This window comes from Cervus elaphus, chromosome 15 (assembly GCF_910594005.1).
Source record: "Cervus elaphus chromosome 15, mCerEla1.1, whole genome shotgun sequence".
Classification (NCBI taxonomy): domain Eukaryota; kingdom Metazoa; phylum Chordata; class Mammalia; order Artiodactyla; family Cervidae; genus Cervus; species Cervus elaphus.
Genome location: NC_057829.1, coordinates 42,507,679 through 42,523,463, shown reverse-complemented (window position 1 = coordinate 42,523,463; position 15,785 = coordinate 42,507,679). Strand labels below are relative to the sequence as shown.

Here is a 15,785-nt window from a genome sequence, read left to right as displayed (position 1 = left end):
GAATGAATGAACCTATATGCTGATGGCAGCCAAATCTCTCAATAGCCCAGACCTCTCTTCTAATAAGTCCTTTTTCTACTTGGATTTCCCCCAGACTCTGAAAGCCATTATATCTCAATCAAACAGACATTCTCATCATCAACAAAACCAACCTAAGTCCAGCACAGACATCCCAGTACATAGGATGGAGGCTACAGTCGATCCAGGCTTGGCTGTATCACATAAAAGTCATCATGGGGTTACATCTGCAGGTGCTACTAAATGATTCATTCAATAAAATGTATCAGAGGTCCTGCTAACCCACCACATTTCTAGGATAAGCAGGTGAGAAGAAAAAGTGAGTTTCAAGCTGTGAAAATGTGATCCTGGGGAACAAAGCTGAACACCCAGGGGAAATATCAGAGCCCCTCAGATCTCCTCTGAAGTTAAGAAGCCACGTTTACTAAAGTGTTCCCTTGAAAAGACTGAGATTTTCAAAAAAAAACAAGAATTTCTAACAAAACGGGATCCGTGAATCGTGTGGAGAACTTGTCTGACTCAAATATCAAGTTGTGGCCTTCTCTCCTGTCCTGTCGATCTGCTCCGGTTTTGTTTGTAAAAGGAAGGAACTGGGGAGCAGCCTGTCAGGGCTGTATGAAGAACAGCAAGAAGAAGCCATTCTAATCCACTCTGTTATCAGGAGTGTCTTCTTTCCTCTGTAAACAGGTGCGGGCACCAGCACAGACCCTGGAACCAGGCTGGTCCAGTTTAAATCTCATGGGCTTAGACCAAGTGAAACACCTGTCCCAGCCTCAGTGTCTTCATTTGTGAAATGGGATAATCACAGGGCCCCTCAGAGGGGATTGAGGCAGAACTCTAGGATGGCATTTATTAGAGCCTCCTTGGTACAGGATTTACCTGCATCCCTTCATGTAACCTTCCTGCCATCCAGCGATGTCAAAGCTATCAGCCTTTGCTTGCAGATGGTACTAAGGCTCGGAGCAGAGAAGTGACCTGCCCAAGGTCCCACTGTGAGCCGGCAGCCCAAGGTGGGTCCACCCCGGGTCTATAGACAGCTCTGCGCACCAGAGGCTGAGCTCAAACAAGGGCTCACTTAGGGTGCAGGGAAGAGATAGGGGCTTGGCCAGGTACCATGCTAGAAAGTGTTTCGGAGAAGTAGAAGTTTGGGGAGGGATGAAGGGAAAGATGACCTGGCAAGATGAGAAGGCTGGAGGTTACACGGGGTCCCAGGAGACTCCAGGGAAAGACAAGGCCCCACTCTGTGCCGACAAGTCGTTTCCCAGTTCAGGTCAGGCTCAGGGCATGCGACACGTAGCCCAGCTTAGCCATGTCTCCTCCCCGTGCCTCACCAGGCGGACTCGAGGCCCTGCCTTTCTGCAGCCTGGATGTGGCTGTGCGAGACGGGCAGCTGTGCAAGCACCTGCCCACTCATGCCGCCCCCAGGCAGAGGGGGCTGCAGGGCTGAGGTGGGAGTCAAAGGCCTAGAGTCCAGTCCCAGCTGGGTGCTGTGCTGCCTCAAGCAAGCTACTTCCCCTCTCTGAGTTGAGGTTTCTCCTCGTTGAACTGGCCCCGGTAATCTCAGTTCCACCCTCTGGCCTTTACGCACTGACCACAGAAGAGATGCAGGCCAGTGAGTCAGTGCAGAAGGGCTGGAGAGGTACTTGAGTGGGCTGAGAGCCTGTGGGGTGTGTGTGGTGAAGGGCGCAGGCCAGCTGCTACATAGGAGCCAGATGACAAGTCTGCAGTGACCTGAGAAGGGGAATTCCCTATGACCTCAGGGACACTGGGGCTGGGAGTGTCCACCTACCCTGCATGGGTCCCTAGCATCATCGGAGCTTTATAATGTCTCAGAAGCGATGCATCCAGGGCATCCTGCTCACAGCTGCTATGCAGGAGGCCAACATCTGGAGCCTGAAGAATCATCTGGGTGACTGACGCTTGGGCTGCTAAACCCACCTTCAGCTTCATCCCGGACTTCCTGTGGGATGATTTGCCAATGGGTGGAAGTCTCAGGATGTTATATTTGATTTAGCAGCCCTGGGAATTAAAATGCCGGGAAGCTATTCTGGAGGAAATGGAGCAAGAAGGTGTGTGGAGCCACACTCCAACAGTGTATGTCAGAAGAAACCTGGGACTCACTGCATTCTATGTGGAAGCTCAGACCCAGTGGCAGAGTTGCTAAGATAAAATTCAAGACTGAAGTGCCCCCCATTTCTTGTCAGCCTGTACAAGTTAACCCTTTCTGGATTGCACACCCCCCAGTGCAGAGGCACACCTATTACCATCCACATCACGGGCATGGTCCCCAGGTCCCAGAGCTGGGGGAGCCTCTAAACCAGGTGACAGAGAACAGAACAGCAACTTTCCATGTAACTGCTGCAAACGACCTGCTTTCCTTTCCATTCAAAAGTCAGTTCCTCATTGTATGTCAGCAGATCCAAATGCTCTTGCTCCTGTGTCCACAAGAGGCTGGCCTCAACCTGGAGCTCTCAGGGGGAAAAAAATCACAAAACCAATATTGTTCCAAAAACAGTTGCAGGGTGGGGCTCAGCCTCACTTCCTTCCCCACCATTTCATATTAACAGGAGAGCTTACAAGCAAATGAAAATAGGGAGGGGTGGGCAGAAGTTACAGTAACAAGGATGCTCTGTTCACTCCACAGCCTACTGTTAATCAAAAGCACTGAGGCAGATAAGAACATCAGCATTAGAGAAAGGTAGACTAAAACCACGCTGATATACCAGGACACATCTATGAGAATGTCTTTAAAAAAACAAATAAAATCGGTAAGTGCTGACAAGGATGCAGAGCAACCGCAACTATCACTCTCGCTACTGTGAATGCAAATGGTGCGGCCACTTTGGATTTCTCAGCAATTTCTGAGAAAGTTAAACATATTCTCACCCATTACCTTCCCGGGTATTTACCCTAGAGGAATGAAAACTGATGTTTATATAAAAACCTATATATGAATGTTTATAGTAGGTCTATTCATAGCTGCCAAAACTAGGAAATACTGCAAAATTTTTATCAAGGGGTGAATGAATAAAGAAACACATATCTCCGTATGGTGGGATGCTTCTCTGCAGTAGAAAGGAACACACTTTAGACCCACAGCAACTTGGATGGGTCATGAAGACCTTATGCCAAGTAACAGGAGCCAGAACGCTGCACACTGCCTTACCTCATTTATATGCCACTCTGGAAAGGCAAAATTTCAAGGACGGAAGATAGATCAGTGCTTGCCAGGGATTTCAGATCGGAGGGTGGCTCCAAAGGGCAATGAGAACGTCTGGGGTGGGAGAAAAGTTCTATGTCTTGACCTCGGTGGTGGTCACACAACTGAGTATGTGTGTCCAAAGGGCACATTGCAAGGGGTAAAATAGTGTATGTAAATCACATGTCCATCAAACTGACGTGAAAAAACACATATGTGGAGATGTTCTGTTCAGTTCAGTTGCTCAGTCTTGTCCGACTCTGCGACCCCATGGACTGCAGCACGCCAGGCTTCCCTATCCATCACCAACTCCCAGAACTTACTCAAACTCATGTCCATCGAGTCGGTGAGGCCATCCAACCATTTCAGTCTCTGTCGTCCCCTTCTCCTCCCACCTTCAATCTTTCCCAGCATCAGGGTCTTTTGAAATGAATCAGTTCTTCACATCAGGTAGCCAAAGTGTTAGAGTTTCAGCTTCAGCATCAGTTCTTTCAATGAATATTCAGGACTGGTTTCCTTTAGGATGGACTGGTTTGATCTCCTTGCAGTCCAAGGGACTCTCAAGAGTCTTCTCCAACACCACAGTTCAAAAGCATCAAATCTTTGGCACTCAGCTTTCTTTATAGTCCAGCTTTCATATCCATACATGACTACTGGAAAAAGCATAGCTTTGACTAGACATCTTCAGCAATACATGAACCGTGAACTTCCAGATGTTCAAACTGGTTTTAGAAAAGGCAGAGGAACCAGAGATCAAATTGCCAACATCCGCTGGATCATCGAAAAAGCTAGAGAATTCCAGAAAAACATCTATTTCTGCTTTATTGACTATGCCAAAGCCTTTGACTGTGTGGATCACAATAAACTGTGGAAAATTCTGAAAGAGATGGGAATTCCAGATCACCTGACCTGCCTCTTGAGAAATCTGTATGCAGGTCAGTTAGAACTGGACATGGAACAACAGACTGGTTCCAAATTGGGAAAGGAGTACGTCAAGGCTGTATATTGTCACCCTGCTTATTTAATTTATATGCAGAGTACATCATGAGAAACACTGGGCTGGAGGAAGTACAAGATTGCCTGGAGAAATATCAATAAGCTCAGATATGCAGGTGACACCACCCTTATGGCAGAAAGTGAAGAAGAACTAAAAAACCCCTTGATGAAAGTAAAAGAGGAAAGTGAAAAAGTCGGTTTAAAGCTCAACATTCAGAAAACTAAGATCATGGCATCCGGTCCCATCACTTCATGGCAAATAGACGGGGAAACAGTAGAAACAGTGACTGACTTTATTTTTCTGGGCTCCAAAATCACTGCAGATGGTGACTGCAGCCATGAAATTAAAAGACGCTTACTCCTTGGAAGGAAAGTTATGACCAGCCTAGACATCATATTAAAAAGCAGAGACATTACTTTGCCAACAAAGGTCCATCTAGTCAAGGCTATGGTTTTTCCAGTAGTCATGTATGGATGTGAGAATTGGACTATAAAGAAAGCCGAGCACTGAAGAATTGATGCTTTTGAACTGTGGTGTTGGAGAAGACTTTTGAGGGTCCCTTGGACAACAAGGAGATCCAACCAGTTCATCCTAAAGGACATCAGTCCTGAGTGTTCATTGGAAGGACTGATGTTGAAGCTGAAACTCCAGTATTTTGGTCACCTGATGTGAAGAATTGACTCATTTGAAAAGACCCTGATGCTGGGAAAGATTGAGGGCAGGAGAACAAGGGGACGACAGAGGATGAGATGGCTGGATGGCATCACCGACTCAATGGACATGAGTTTGGGTAAACTCCGGGAGTTGGTGATGGACAGGGAGGCCTAGCGTGCTGTGGTCCATGGGGTTGCAAAGAGTCGGACATGACTGAGCAACTGAACTGAACTGAACTGAGATGGACCTTTGTTGGCAAAGTAATGCCTCTGCTTTTTAATATGCTATCTAGCTTGGTCATAACTTTTCTTCTAAGAAGCATGACTTAATTTAATTTCATGACTGCAGTCACCACCTGCAGTGATTTTGGAGCCCAAAACAATAAATATGCAGATGGAAGGAACACCAGTAGAGAAGTTAGAGGCTAAGGGTTTAGGCCCTTCACCTGCTCCTTCTACTGAGGCTGCCGCTCAAAGAGGGTTTCACCAGCATCCCAATCTGATCTGTACAAACCAGACTAAAGAGTCTGACCAGAACCCTGGGCTCCCCAAGCTCCATGAGAGCAACAGAGGAGTCCCCAGACAGGAGAGGGCTGAATGCAGGCATGATGGGAAAATCACGCTTTAGCCAAGTTCTAGTGGCTGACACAGATGTGGAGTTCTAAATAATAGATCTTAAACACCTAGAAAAGGAGAACACAGCAACATGAATCTAGAATGGTTATTCCTAGCTGGCATAAGCCAGACTTGGAACAGGGAAAGACAAGAGAAAAGATGATCTCGCAGCAAGGACTAGTGATCACCTTGGTGTGGCCCCCACCCTCTCCAGTTAGCAAGAGTCCCCTCCTCTTACATCAGCCAAGGGAGAAGAGTACCAGCAGGTGGAAAACAGCAGAGCCCTGGGCCCTATCTCCTGTGTTATATGACTCAAGAAGAGAAGAAGGCCACTCAGGTTATTTCCAGAAGTACAAGAATTCCCTTGAAGACTAAGATGGGGACTTGATTGGCAGGAATCAGGCAAGTGAGGCGACACCTCCCATGGCTCTCAACACTTCCTTTTTTTGATTCCACTCCGTGCACTCCTGGCCAGCACACACCTCTGTGGTTTTTGCAACAGCAATAAAATATAGGAACTCACAGTGTGCTGGGGAAGGGACCTAGTTTTATATCTCGGTATGTGTACTGACTTCCACATTACCAAAAATGGCCAGGGAGCAGTTCCCCTGAGCAATCATTGCCAGCACAAAGATGTGGGCTGGTGAACAAGCAGCCCAGTTCCTGTAACTAGGAGCCTCCTCAGCGAGGGAGTTTATCTGTGGCTTGCCCTCTACTGGAACTTAAGGAGATGCTGCCTAAGTAAGAAATGGCCATAACTGAGTGAGCATCTAACAGGCCATCAGAGTTCCCTAATCTTAGAAAATTTGTAAAGGAAGTATTATTATGTCCATTATACAGACAGGGAGGGCAAGACTCAGAGAAAAACAGGTAACTTATCTGAAATCAAACTGCTAATAAGTGTTAGAATCAAAGTCAAATGCAGGCTTTTTTTACTCCAAAGTCCTCACCTCCTTTCATCACTCTAGGTTGGCTTGACACAGTGGCTAACAGTGGTAACAACAGACCTCAGGGGCACCTCAGGTACCCGCTGGACACTGTTACTGCCAGCACTGCAGGGGTGCTCTGGCTGGTCTTGCAGAGTTGCCACTGACCCTTGGGCATAGGAGGTTTAGCATCATACTGCCTTCTGGCCCCCTCACATTGTAGGTGAGCAGGCCCAGAAGGGGACCCTCTGGTTTTGCCATCTTCCCAGGGTAGAGCTACTCTCTGGGAGCCACAGTTTCCAGGCACACCCAGTGTTAATCACTCACCCTCCAGGCTAGCCACCAGAGCTGCAGCTCTACTCAGCTCTCTCTGCATGGTGGGCTGTTTGACTGTTAAATGTACAAGAAGCAGAATCACCCCTGGTCCACACCCTGGTCCACCTCACAGTCAAGGAAGCACTGAGGAAGCAGACACAGCAGGGTAGGAGCTGGGCAGGGAGGTGCCTGGCTGTGGGGCACAGAAGAGGCTCATGGCCCAGCCCAGAGAGGGGTGTGGTGGTCTGGAAGGGCTTCTCAGGATGGACTGCACCCGGGATGGGCACTGAGGGATAAGGAGGAGATGTATCTGAAGCAAAGCAGATGAACACTCCAGGCAGCATGTGTGTTCAGGGATGTGGGTAGGGTTCAAGGCTGCATCACGGGGAGCGGGATGGGGTGAGGGTGTATGTTGCAAAAGGACCTCTAATGCCAGTGTGGACATGGACATGGCCCTCATCCCATGCAGTGTCATGGGAGTCCCTGTGGAGCTCTCAGCAGGGAGCATCACAGATGGCATACAGAGACTCGCTTCTAGATGCTGGGCCTGCCCAAAGGGCCCAGCCCCTGCCCCCTCCCCCAAACCCGGTGCTCAGAGCCTGTGGGCAACAGGAGGCAGGGAGAAGGATGCTATGATACAATGTCTGAAATATATCCTTTGGAGCAGGAATCCAGCACTAAGGGCACAGAGGAAAGGAGCTGGTTATTGGGGATAATGGACAGGTGGTGAAGGTGGGAGAAGTAAGAGAGTGTTCACAGAAACAGAGTCTTGGGAGAGGGAACATAAGGGAAGGAGAAGCAAGACTGTGGAGAGGCTAGAGAGAATTGTTCCTGGGGAAGGGCACACAAGGGAACGAGAGATGAGAGACGTGAGGCTGAAACACGGGTGGTTTGTGCCTCTTTGAGGGATGCAGGGTAGGAGTAGGGTGGAGAGTGTGGGCAGAGGCTAGGGCACAAAGGTCTCCCAATCCTGAGCTGTCCCCATCCCATTCCTCACCTTCTGGACTCCCTGGGGGAGTGACATCTCTGGGGACTTTGTGGAATCCTTATTCTCAGGCCACATGTTCAGGTGAGAGATGAAATATTTCCAGGATTGGTCAGCTCATATAATCGGCCTGTTTAGCTTATTAAATTTTAAGTATTATTTGGTCAGAAAATAAACACAAAAACAACTCATTAAACTTTCAAACATACCTGGAGGTATGCATTCCTGACTTGTAAGAAATTAAGCATCTCTTAATTCTCATGGAATTCATTTAATAAAAAAATTCTTTCAAGGATTATACAAACAGATGGAAAGATATATACCATGTTCTTGGTTTGGAAGAATCAATATTGTCAAAATGACTATACAACCCAAGGCAATCTACAGATTTAATATGAGTGTGTGTGTGTGTGTGCACTAAGTCACTTTAGTCATGTCCAACTCTTCCCAACCCCATGGACCGTAGCCCGCCAGGCCCCTCTGCCCATGGAATTTTCCAGACAATACTGGAGTGGGTTGCCATTTCCTACTTCAGAGGATCTTCCCAACTCAGGGATCAAACCCACATTTCTTGCGTTTCCTGCATTAGCAGATGAATTCTTTACCACTGCGCCACCTGGGAAGCAAACAGTAAGGTATCAGCACAAGAACAGAAATATAGATAAATGGAACATGATAGAAAGCCCAGAAATAAACTCATGCACCTATGGTCAATTCATCTGTGACAAAGGAAGCAAGGCTACACAATGGAAAAAAGATAACCTACAGATGAAAGGGGAGCCTGAGAGTGAAAGTCACTGTGATCAGACATGATTTGTGAGGTCAGACAGGGTAAAAGTCCACATTATGTAATTCCCAAATTCATCATTTTCACTCAGTACCTTTTGCCTGTAACTGCTGCACTTACCACTTTTCTCCTTGTGTTGACCTTATTCATGAAGACACTTTCTCCTACTCATTCCTGCATTTCCTCAACTTTAAATTTTTATCCATATAAAAATGTCACAATAATTTATTTCATGTTGGGGTGGTATTAAACACATACATCAAAAATGATAGTATTCAGACATTTAAAATCACGTGAGGAAAGACATTTTTCTGGGGAGGGAGGTGGTATTGTAGCCAGGTTTTGGGAGAGGGGTCCCTTCGCACAAGGGGAAGCAGTAGAATGACTCTGCAGGGTAACTGCACTCCCACTCTCACCCCAGGCGCAAGACGGAGCCTTGGACCCATTTCAGTTTCCCTGGTGTGGTAAATATGTCACTTATATAATGGAATGCTTCCGGGAGACAGGTGCATGCAAGGAAAACCTGAAGTAAAATAACAGACTGTGGGTTCTGATTTTTTTTTATTTCTTTTGAATGTCTGGATATTTGCCCACCCTCATTGTCCTGGTTCTTTTCTCCCCCTTCGCTCTACCCAAAGGAAGCCTGCGCAGGACGCCAGGCTCTCCGGCACCCTGGGAGCCTCCGCACCTGCGGAGGAGCCTGGAGCTGCGTGGCTCCACCCTCCCCAGCTTGGGCTGCTGCGCCCTCTTCCATCACTGCCTTCCACCAACTTCTAAAGGTCGCTGCATGTTAGTAGGCCCTGCCTTTAATACACTTGTCTCCCAGCTGCCCCATCCCTACTACCCCCGCCCCTGGGACCACCTGGTTTCTGCACCTGGCGCCACTCTCAACTTTATCTGGTCCACGCTCAAAGAGCTCGGGGGAAAGCCCTGTGCGCTCACGGTAGCGTTTCAGCATTATTAACTCCTGACATGCTCTGACCATCCTATAACAGTTTCTTCGTGTGTGTATTTCTCTTTTTCGTCTTTGACAGTACATCTCTTTATATCGTATTTTGTGCATATCCTTTAAAAAGCTGACATTGGGGTGCTACTTGGGCTATATTCTTAATATTGAAAATACAAAAATCAACAAGTGTTTACTGCCCTTTTTTTGTATACTACTTTTCACATCCAAGCATATGTTACTTGTAATTTATGTACCAAGTCTCAACGCAGTAAGTGCCTATCATCATACCATAAATATTTTCTATGTTGCCCTTCTCCTTAAATTATGAGATTTAATAATGGAGAAGGATTCTTGGTCGATTCCCCATAACTGATTCTCTTACTGTCTATGAACAGGATGCTGAGGGCATCTCCACTGTTGCTATAAGCAGGGCTGAGAGGAAAGATCCCCTCACAATCTCTTTGTTTGCTGTAAATTATCTATGAAGATGAATTTTCAAAAGAAGGGTTAGCCATTGCCCAATAGAGAAGAGCAGTTTTCACACTTCTGCCACACACTGACTACATATTTCTAGAAATGTTCCATCAGTTTTTTAGTGGTAGCTAAGGCAAAGCACACAGACTTTAACATCTGGTGGAACTAGGTTCAAATTCCAATCAAGGCATTTAATGTCTGAAGGTAAAGGACTTTACCTCTGAGCCTCCATTTTCTCATCTGTAAAATGGGAGTAATGAAACTGATCTCACTGTGGGGATCAAATGAGATTGCAAATACCAGTGCCCTACCCAATGTCTGGCTTATTGTAAGTACTAAATCCATTCTTCTTATCCTCCATACTTTCTCCTTGGAATTATTTAGGATGAGGGACTTTTCACTTCTCTAATTTCCCATCCTTCTTGAACCATTTTCCTCATGAAAGTCTTAGCCATGGAACAAGAAATATCATTTCTCTGAAGGGTGCTTCCCAGCAGAAATATAAAACCAACCACAAATTCAAGCCACATGTGTAATTTTAAATTTGGGGGCAATCACATTTAGAAAGTAAAAATAAATAGGTTAAATTAATTAAATCTCTTTATTTAAATATATTTTAAAATATATTTTATTTAAGGCAATATATCTGAAGTATTATCATTTCAGTATGTTATCAATATTTTCAAGTAAAGATAGTCTATATTTCTTTTGTTCTTTGTTTGTAATATCTTTGAAATCCAAGGTGCATTTTATAACTTACAGCACATCTCAGCTCAGACTGGCCACTTTTCAGGGATGACTGCAGGCTATTGTATTGGACAACGTAGGTCTGGACTTTGAGACTTAAGTGTTTAACAGTGTAAGAAGGGCTTAAAAATGTTACCCAGAGACATCATTTCCCATGTAAAATGCAGGGACATTTTGATAGTTTGCAGGACCTTTGGAGGGAGACAACCAAAGTAAGGCCTTAGTTGTAAATAAAATGGATGTGAGCTCTACAGTGTGGCTCAAGGACCTCTGAGGTGCTCATCTTCCCCCTTCCTCTCCTGCACAAAATATCTCGCCTCCTGAAACTGAGTCCCCTTAAAATCAAGTTCCTCTGATGAGTTTACCATTAACCCCTTTATCCAAAACTTTATTTGAAAGAAAATAAGAAAGATCTTGTCCAGCACCTGTTCCTCTCAGGACTGAAGAGTAGCAAATGAAAAGGGGAATTGAAACCAAGCAGGACCCTACAGGGCCCTATGGGTAAAGAAGACCCTCCATGTCCCTCATGTCTTCTTTACAGTGAGAAAAAAAGACTTTATTCTCCTAAGCCTTCTGTGTGTTCCAAAAAGCAGACTCACGCAGTTAATGATTAGGAAAACAGAGTCAGAGGACTCCAAGTCCCCGCGAAGAGAAATAGATAACAATCTGATGCATCTCTTTGAGTTGCTCTGTTGAAACTAAGGACCACCCCCCACCCCCCGCCCGCCGGTGGGGGATGGTAACCACATGCTGGGCATGTAGACCCCAGACTGGCTGGAACTAGAAACTTGATGACTGAGATGTTCAAAACATCACCCTGTTACCTCACCACCAGCCAATCAGAAGAAGGTTCATGAACTGATCACATGTCCTACTACCCTCTCCCTTTTACTTTTTTTTGCCTTTAAAAACCTTGTGCACCAGCCAGCTAGCAAGATGAATTTGAGACAAGCCTAGAACTCCTGTCTTCTGAGTGAGCGCCTCCTTGATTAATAAACCTTTCTCTGCACTAAACTCCAATGTTTGTTTGTTTGATGTAACAACAACCCTTCTCCCAAGTGGCCACATGGCCTTGATTTCTACCAAAAGGCCACTTGAGGGAGACGGTGCCAAGAATTCATTCCTCCACTTGATGTCTAATTGGCATCCCCATCTTTATATGTTCAAACTGATATTCTGGAATAATCACCACCTTTCAAATATGTTCCTTGACAAATTCTCTCTGTTGCTCTAGACTCATCTTTAACTTCTCTCTTCTACACCCAACACTTGCAACATTGTTAAATCTCTCTCAAAAAAATATCTAGAATCTCACCACTCTCATAGCTGCTCATTACCTCTGTTACTATCACTTTGGGGCAAACCACTGTTACCTTCAGCCTGGGTTATAACAACAGCCTCTTAACTGATAATATTTCTTCTTCCTTTGTTATCCACAGAAAGTGATTTTTCTTCAAGGGAGCATGTATCAGCAAGAGTCAAAAAAACATATTTTTGAAGACAAGGGCAATAATATAAAAAACAAACCAATTAGGAATAAATCTAGGCAAAGTATGCACTGATTTTATAAAAGAGACAAACAATATTCATGAATTGGCAGAGTCATTTTCATAAAGATATAACTTCTCTTCAAATTATATTTCTAATAAAATCTGAACAGAACTTTTTTGTTGAAACTGAGAAGCTGTTTCTAAAATTCACATTAATAAAGAAGGAAACAATATGTCAAGATAGAATGAAAGAATAAGAAAAAATGAGGTGACACTTTCCAGATACCAAAACTTACTATAAGCTTCTAGTTAATAATATTATTCAGTGTTGGCAAAGCATAGAAAAACAAATTGACAGAAGAGAGCTCAAGAACAGACCCACTACACATGCCAACTTGATTTACAACAGAGTTGTTATAGATTAGTGACTAAAGAATGGCTTTTTGACTTATGGAGCTAACACTCTTGGTTATCCATATGGAAAGGACTAAGTAAAATAAAACTTTACCCACTACCTCACACCCTACAGAATAATCATTTCTAAGTAGGACTAAAGACTAAATATGAATGGCAAAATTATTTCTTTTAATTTAATAATAAAAAAGAATAATTTTATGACTTTGCAGTGGAGGAGAATATCTTAGATAATATACAAGTATATATCATAAAAGAACATATGGGTAAATTAAGCTTGTTTGAAACTAAGAAATTCAATCATTAATAGAAATCACAAATAACATAAGGAGACAAGGCACAAACAAGAGAAAAGCATTTACAACATACATAAATAACAAAGAATTAACATCAGAATATGTACTGCATTACAGAAAACCAATAAGATAAAAGACAGATGACCCCATAGAGAAAAAGATTTGAACAGGAAAAAGAATTTAGAATGGGCAAGGAGGATATAAATAGATGACCAAACTTAGTATTTCAGAAAATGCAAATTTAAAACACAGAGGGCTTTTCATTTGCTCTGAATCGGTATAAAATTCCAACAAGATCAAATGTTGGTGAAGATGTAAAGCAAGAGAAACTTTTACATATTGCTGATGGGTAGGTAGTGTTACAATCAACTTGAAAGAGGTTTCACTATTATCCAATAAGGCTGAAGATTTATATACCCTACAACCCACCAATGCTACTTCTAGGATATGTACCCTAGAGAATTCTTGCACATGCACCACAGGATATATGCACAAAGGGGAGACCCAGCAGTGCTTACTGGTGCTAACAGCACCAAACAACTTATAATAGAAAAAAAAAAAAAATACCCTAGGAGTATCCCAAGCGCCCACTGCAGTATACTGAGGTATATTCTTGTATAACAGAATACTATCCAGCAATAAGAGGGCTTCCCAGGTGGTGCTAATGGTAAAAGAACCCACCTGCCAATGCAAGAGACATGAGTCACAGGTTTGATCCTTGGGGTCGGGAAGATCCCCTGGAGGAGGACATAGAAAACCACTCCAGTATTCTTGCCTGGAGAATCCCATGGACAGAGGAGCCTGGCAGGCTGCAGTCCACAGAGTCACAAAGAGTCAGACACAACTGAAGCAACTTAGCACATCCAGCAACAAACATGAATGCATTAGAGACATATTCAATAATATGAAGAAATGTCAGACCCATAATGTTGATGAAATTAGCAAATTGTAAAAGAATATTTAATTACTATCGATAAAGTCCACAACCATGAGAAAGCAAATAACATATTTAGCAGTTTAAATATACAAGGTCGAATTGAAAGGAAAAGCAAAAAGAACAATAAGCCCAAAATTCAGAACCACAGCTTTCTCTGAAGAGAGAGAAGGATGAGCACGCAGATGGCTTCACAGATGCTGGCGCTCTTTGAAGCAAAACTAAGGTGACAACACACAGGGCCATTTTCATTGCTTACAGTTTACATATGTTCTCTAAATTTTCCTTTCTATCTACTCACTATTTCAAGACTTCCCAAGTCTGGGGGACTACCGCCCAGGTCCTCACACTGGACAGGAAGGCCCTCCCTGACCTGACCCCACCCCAGCCCTCTCTGGCCGGGTCACGTGGCGTATTCCTTACCCCTGTCTGCCACTCTGGCCTCCACCAGTCCTCCTCCTCTGCACCTTGACCTTCTCAGGTCCCCCTGCCAAGAGCACAGCTCAGAAACACACTTGGCTCAGGCCCTCCCTTCCTTCAGGCCTCCACTTAGAAGACATGTGCCTTCCTGGGCTTCCTGACCCCCACTCCCTACCCTCTGCTCTCCAACCCACTGGAGCCTGCGGCACCCAGCACCACCCACCCCTGACCACTGACCTAGCTGTCTTTAGGAAGTGACTGGAAGCCGTCTGGCAGGAAGTGGCTCTCCATAAATATTTGTTGACCAATTAAATGGATGACTATGCAGAAAATCATATCAAAGTTGAAACTTCATGGCAAAGGTAACATGTGAACTTCTTAGTTACCAGAGTAACTCCTCATGGTTCAGAGAGGTTGGGACAAAGGATTGGTTGTGTGTTCTGTAAGATGCAACTTTAGGTGGGAAGAAAAGATTTAATTCTTGAACCCCTGTGGTCCTGCTGATTCAAAAATACTGATGTTTCTAAGGTTTTAATGCGGTAAATCAGGTGAGGGAAGGACAGCCCCAAGGGGCACCTACTTATCAGACACCTAGGAGTAACCACAGGGCCAGGTCGGAGCCATCTCTCTTGGTGACCAGTCTGAAGTGACCCCCACTGTTCAGCATCTTTCAGAGACCCACACAGCAGGTGGACAGAGGGTCTCTTGGCTAGCCCTCTCACTCCAAATTTGGTTCACACAGGCCCGTATCCAGCCTCACCTAGGTGTGGGAGGTCATGTTCCTTAGCAGAACCCTGAGAATGGGCTTGACCTGAGGTAGGAGGGTGAGGAACAGTGCTGGAGCCTGGCCCAGCTCAGCAAAGCCCAACAGTGACAGACACCCCAACAGTAAGACATCCCAACAGTGGGACACCCCAGTAGACTCAGACATTGGAGGAGCCCTAAGCATATGTGCCCCCTGTCCTACACACACTTCCTGTTCCTCAGCTTATCTCCTCTCCCACATCCACAAACTCAGATCAGGCACTGTGGTCACACGCGCTCCCATGCTCAGCTTTCCAGGAGGCGGCCAGTCGGCTTGACCTGGAAGACAGGACACCCATGCCCACCTCTAGGCTGGCCTGGCATGGCCAAGGACCGGGTTACCTACCTGGAGTGTATCCGTCAGGGCCTGCAGATGTCAGATGGCATGGGCGCCCCCATACCTCCCCCTCAGGCTTAGGGGAAGAGGACCCAGCTCAGAATCTTCAGTCTTTAACTGCGTTTCACTATGAATCACTGGGTTTCTGCTCATTTCCTGGAGAAAGCAGAAGTGGAGAGTCGGCAGATGCCTGACTCTGCCCACTTCCCAGCCATCAGCAGCGTTGCCTGAGTTCTGACTGGTGACTTGGGCCCTGCAGAAAGGCCACTTGGGGCAGTATGGTTAAGCAGTGCTGGGTGGGGCTAAGGGCAAAAAAGAGAAAGCTAATAAGAGTAGACCCAGAGTTTGTTCAGCCCTGCGCTGTGATGCTGGGCTTTTCCTCCTTTGCTTGGCCCCACTTCTCCTCTCTGAGCCTCTGGGAAAAT

At 45.3% G+C, this 15,785-nt stretch overlaps 1 protein-coding gene across 5 annotated transcripts in view; it reads right to left on the bottom strand.

The window, feature by feature from the left end:
* WDFY4 (WDFY family member 4) overlaps window positions 1–15,563 on the bottom strand; it is a 255,952-nt gene extending 240,389 nt beyond the window's left edge. For 2 of the 5 annotated variants that reach the window (XM_043926457.1, XM_043926459.1), the window contains exon 1: window positions 15,370–15,561. The gene's annotated coding sequence lies outside the window, so the exon portion shown is untranslated. Of the gene's footprint in view, window positions 1–14,222; window positions 14,341–15,369 lie in introns of those variants that run through there. The other 3 variants (XM_043926461.1, XM_043926460.1, XM_043926458.1) reach the window with 3 other exon arrangements.
* Between the last annotated feature and the right edge of the window lie 222 nt (window positions 15,564–15,785).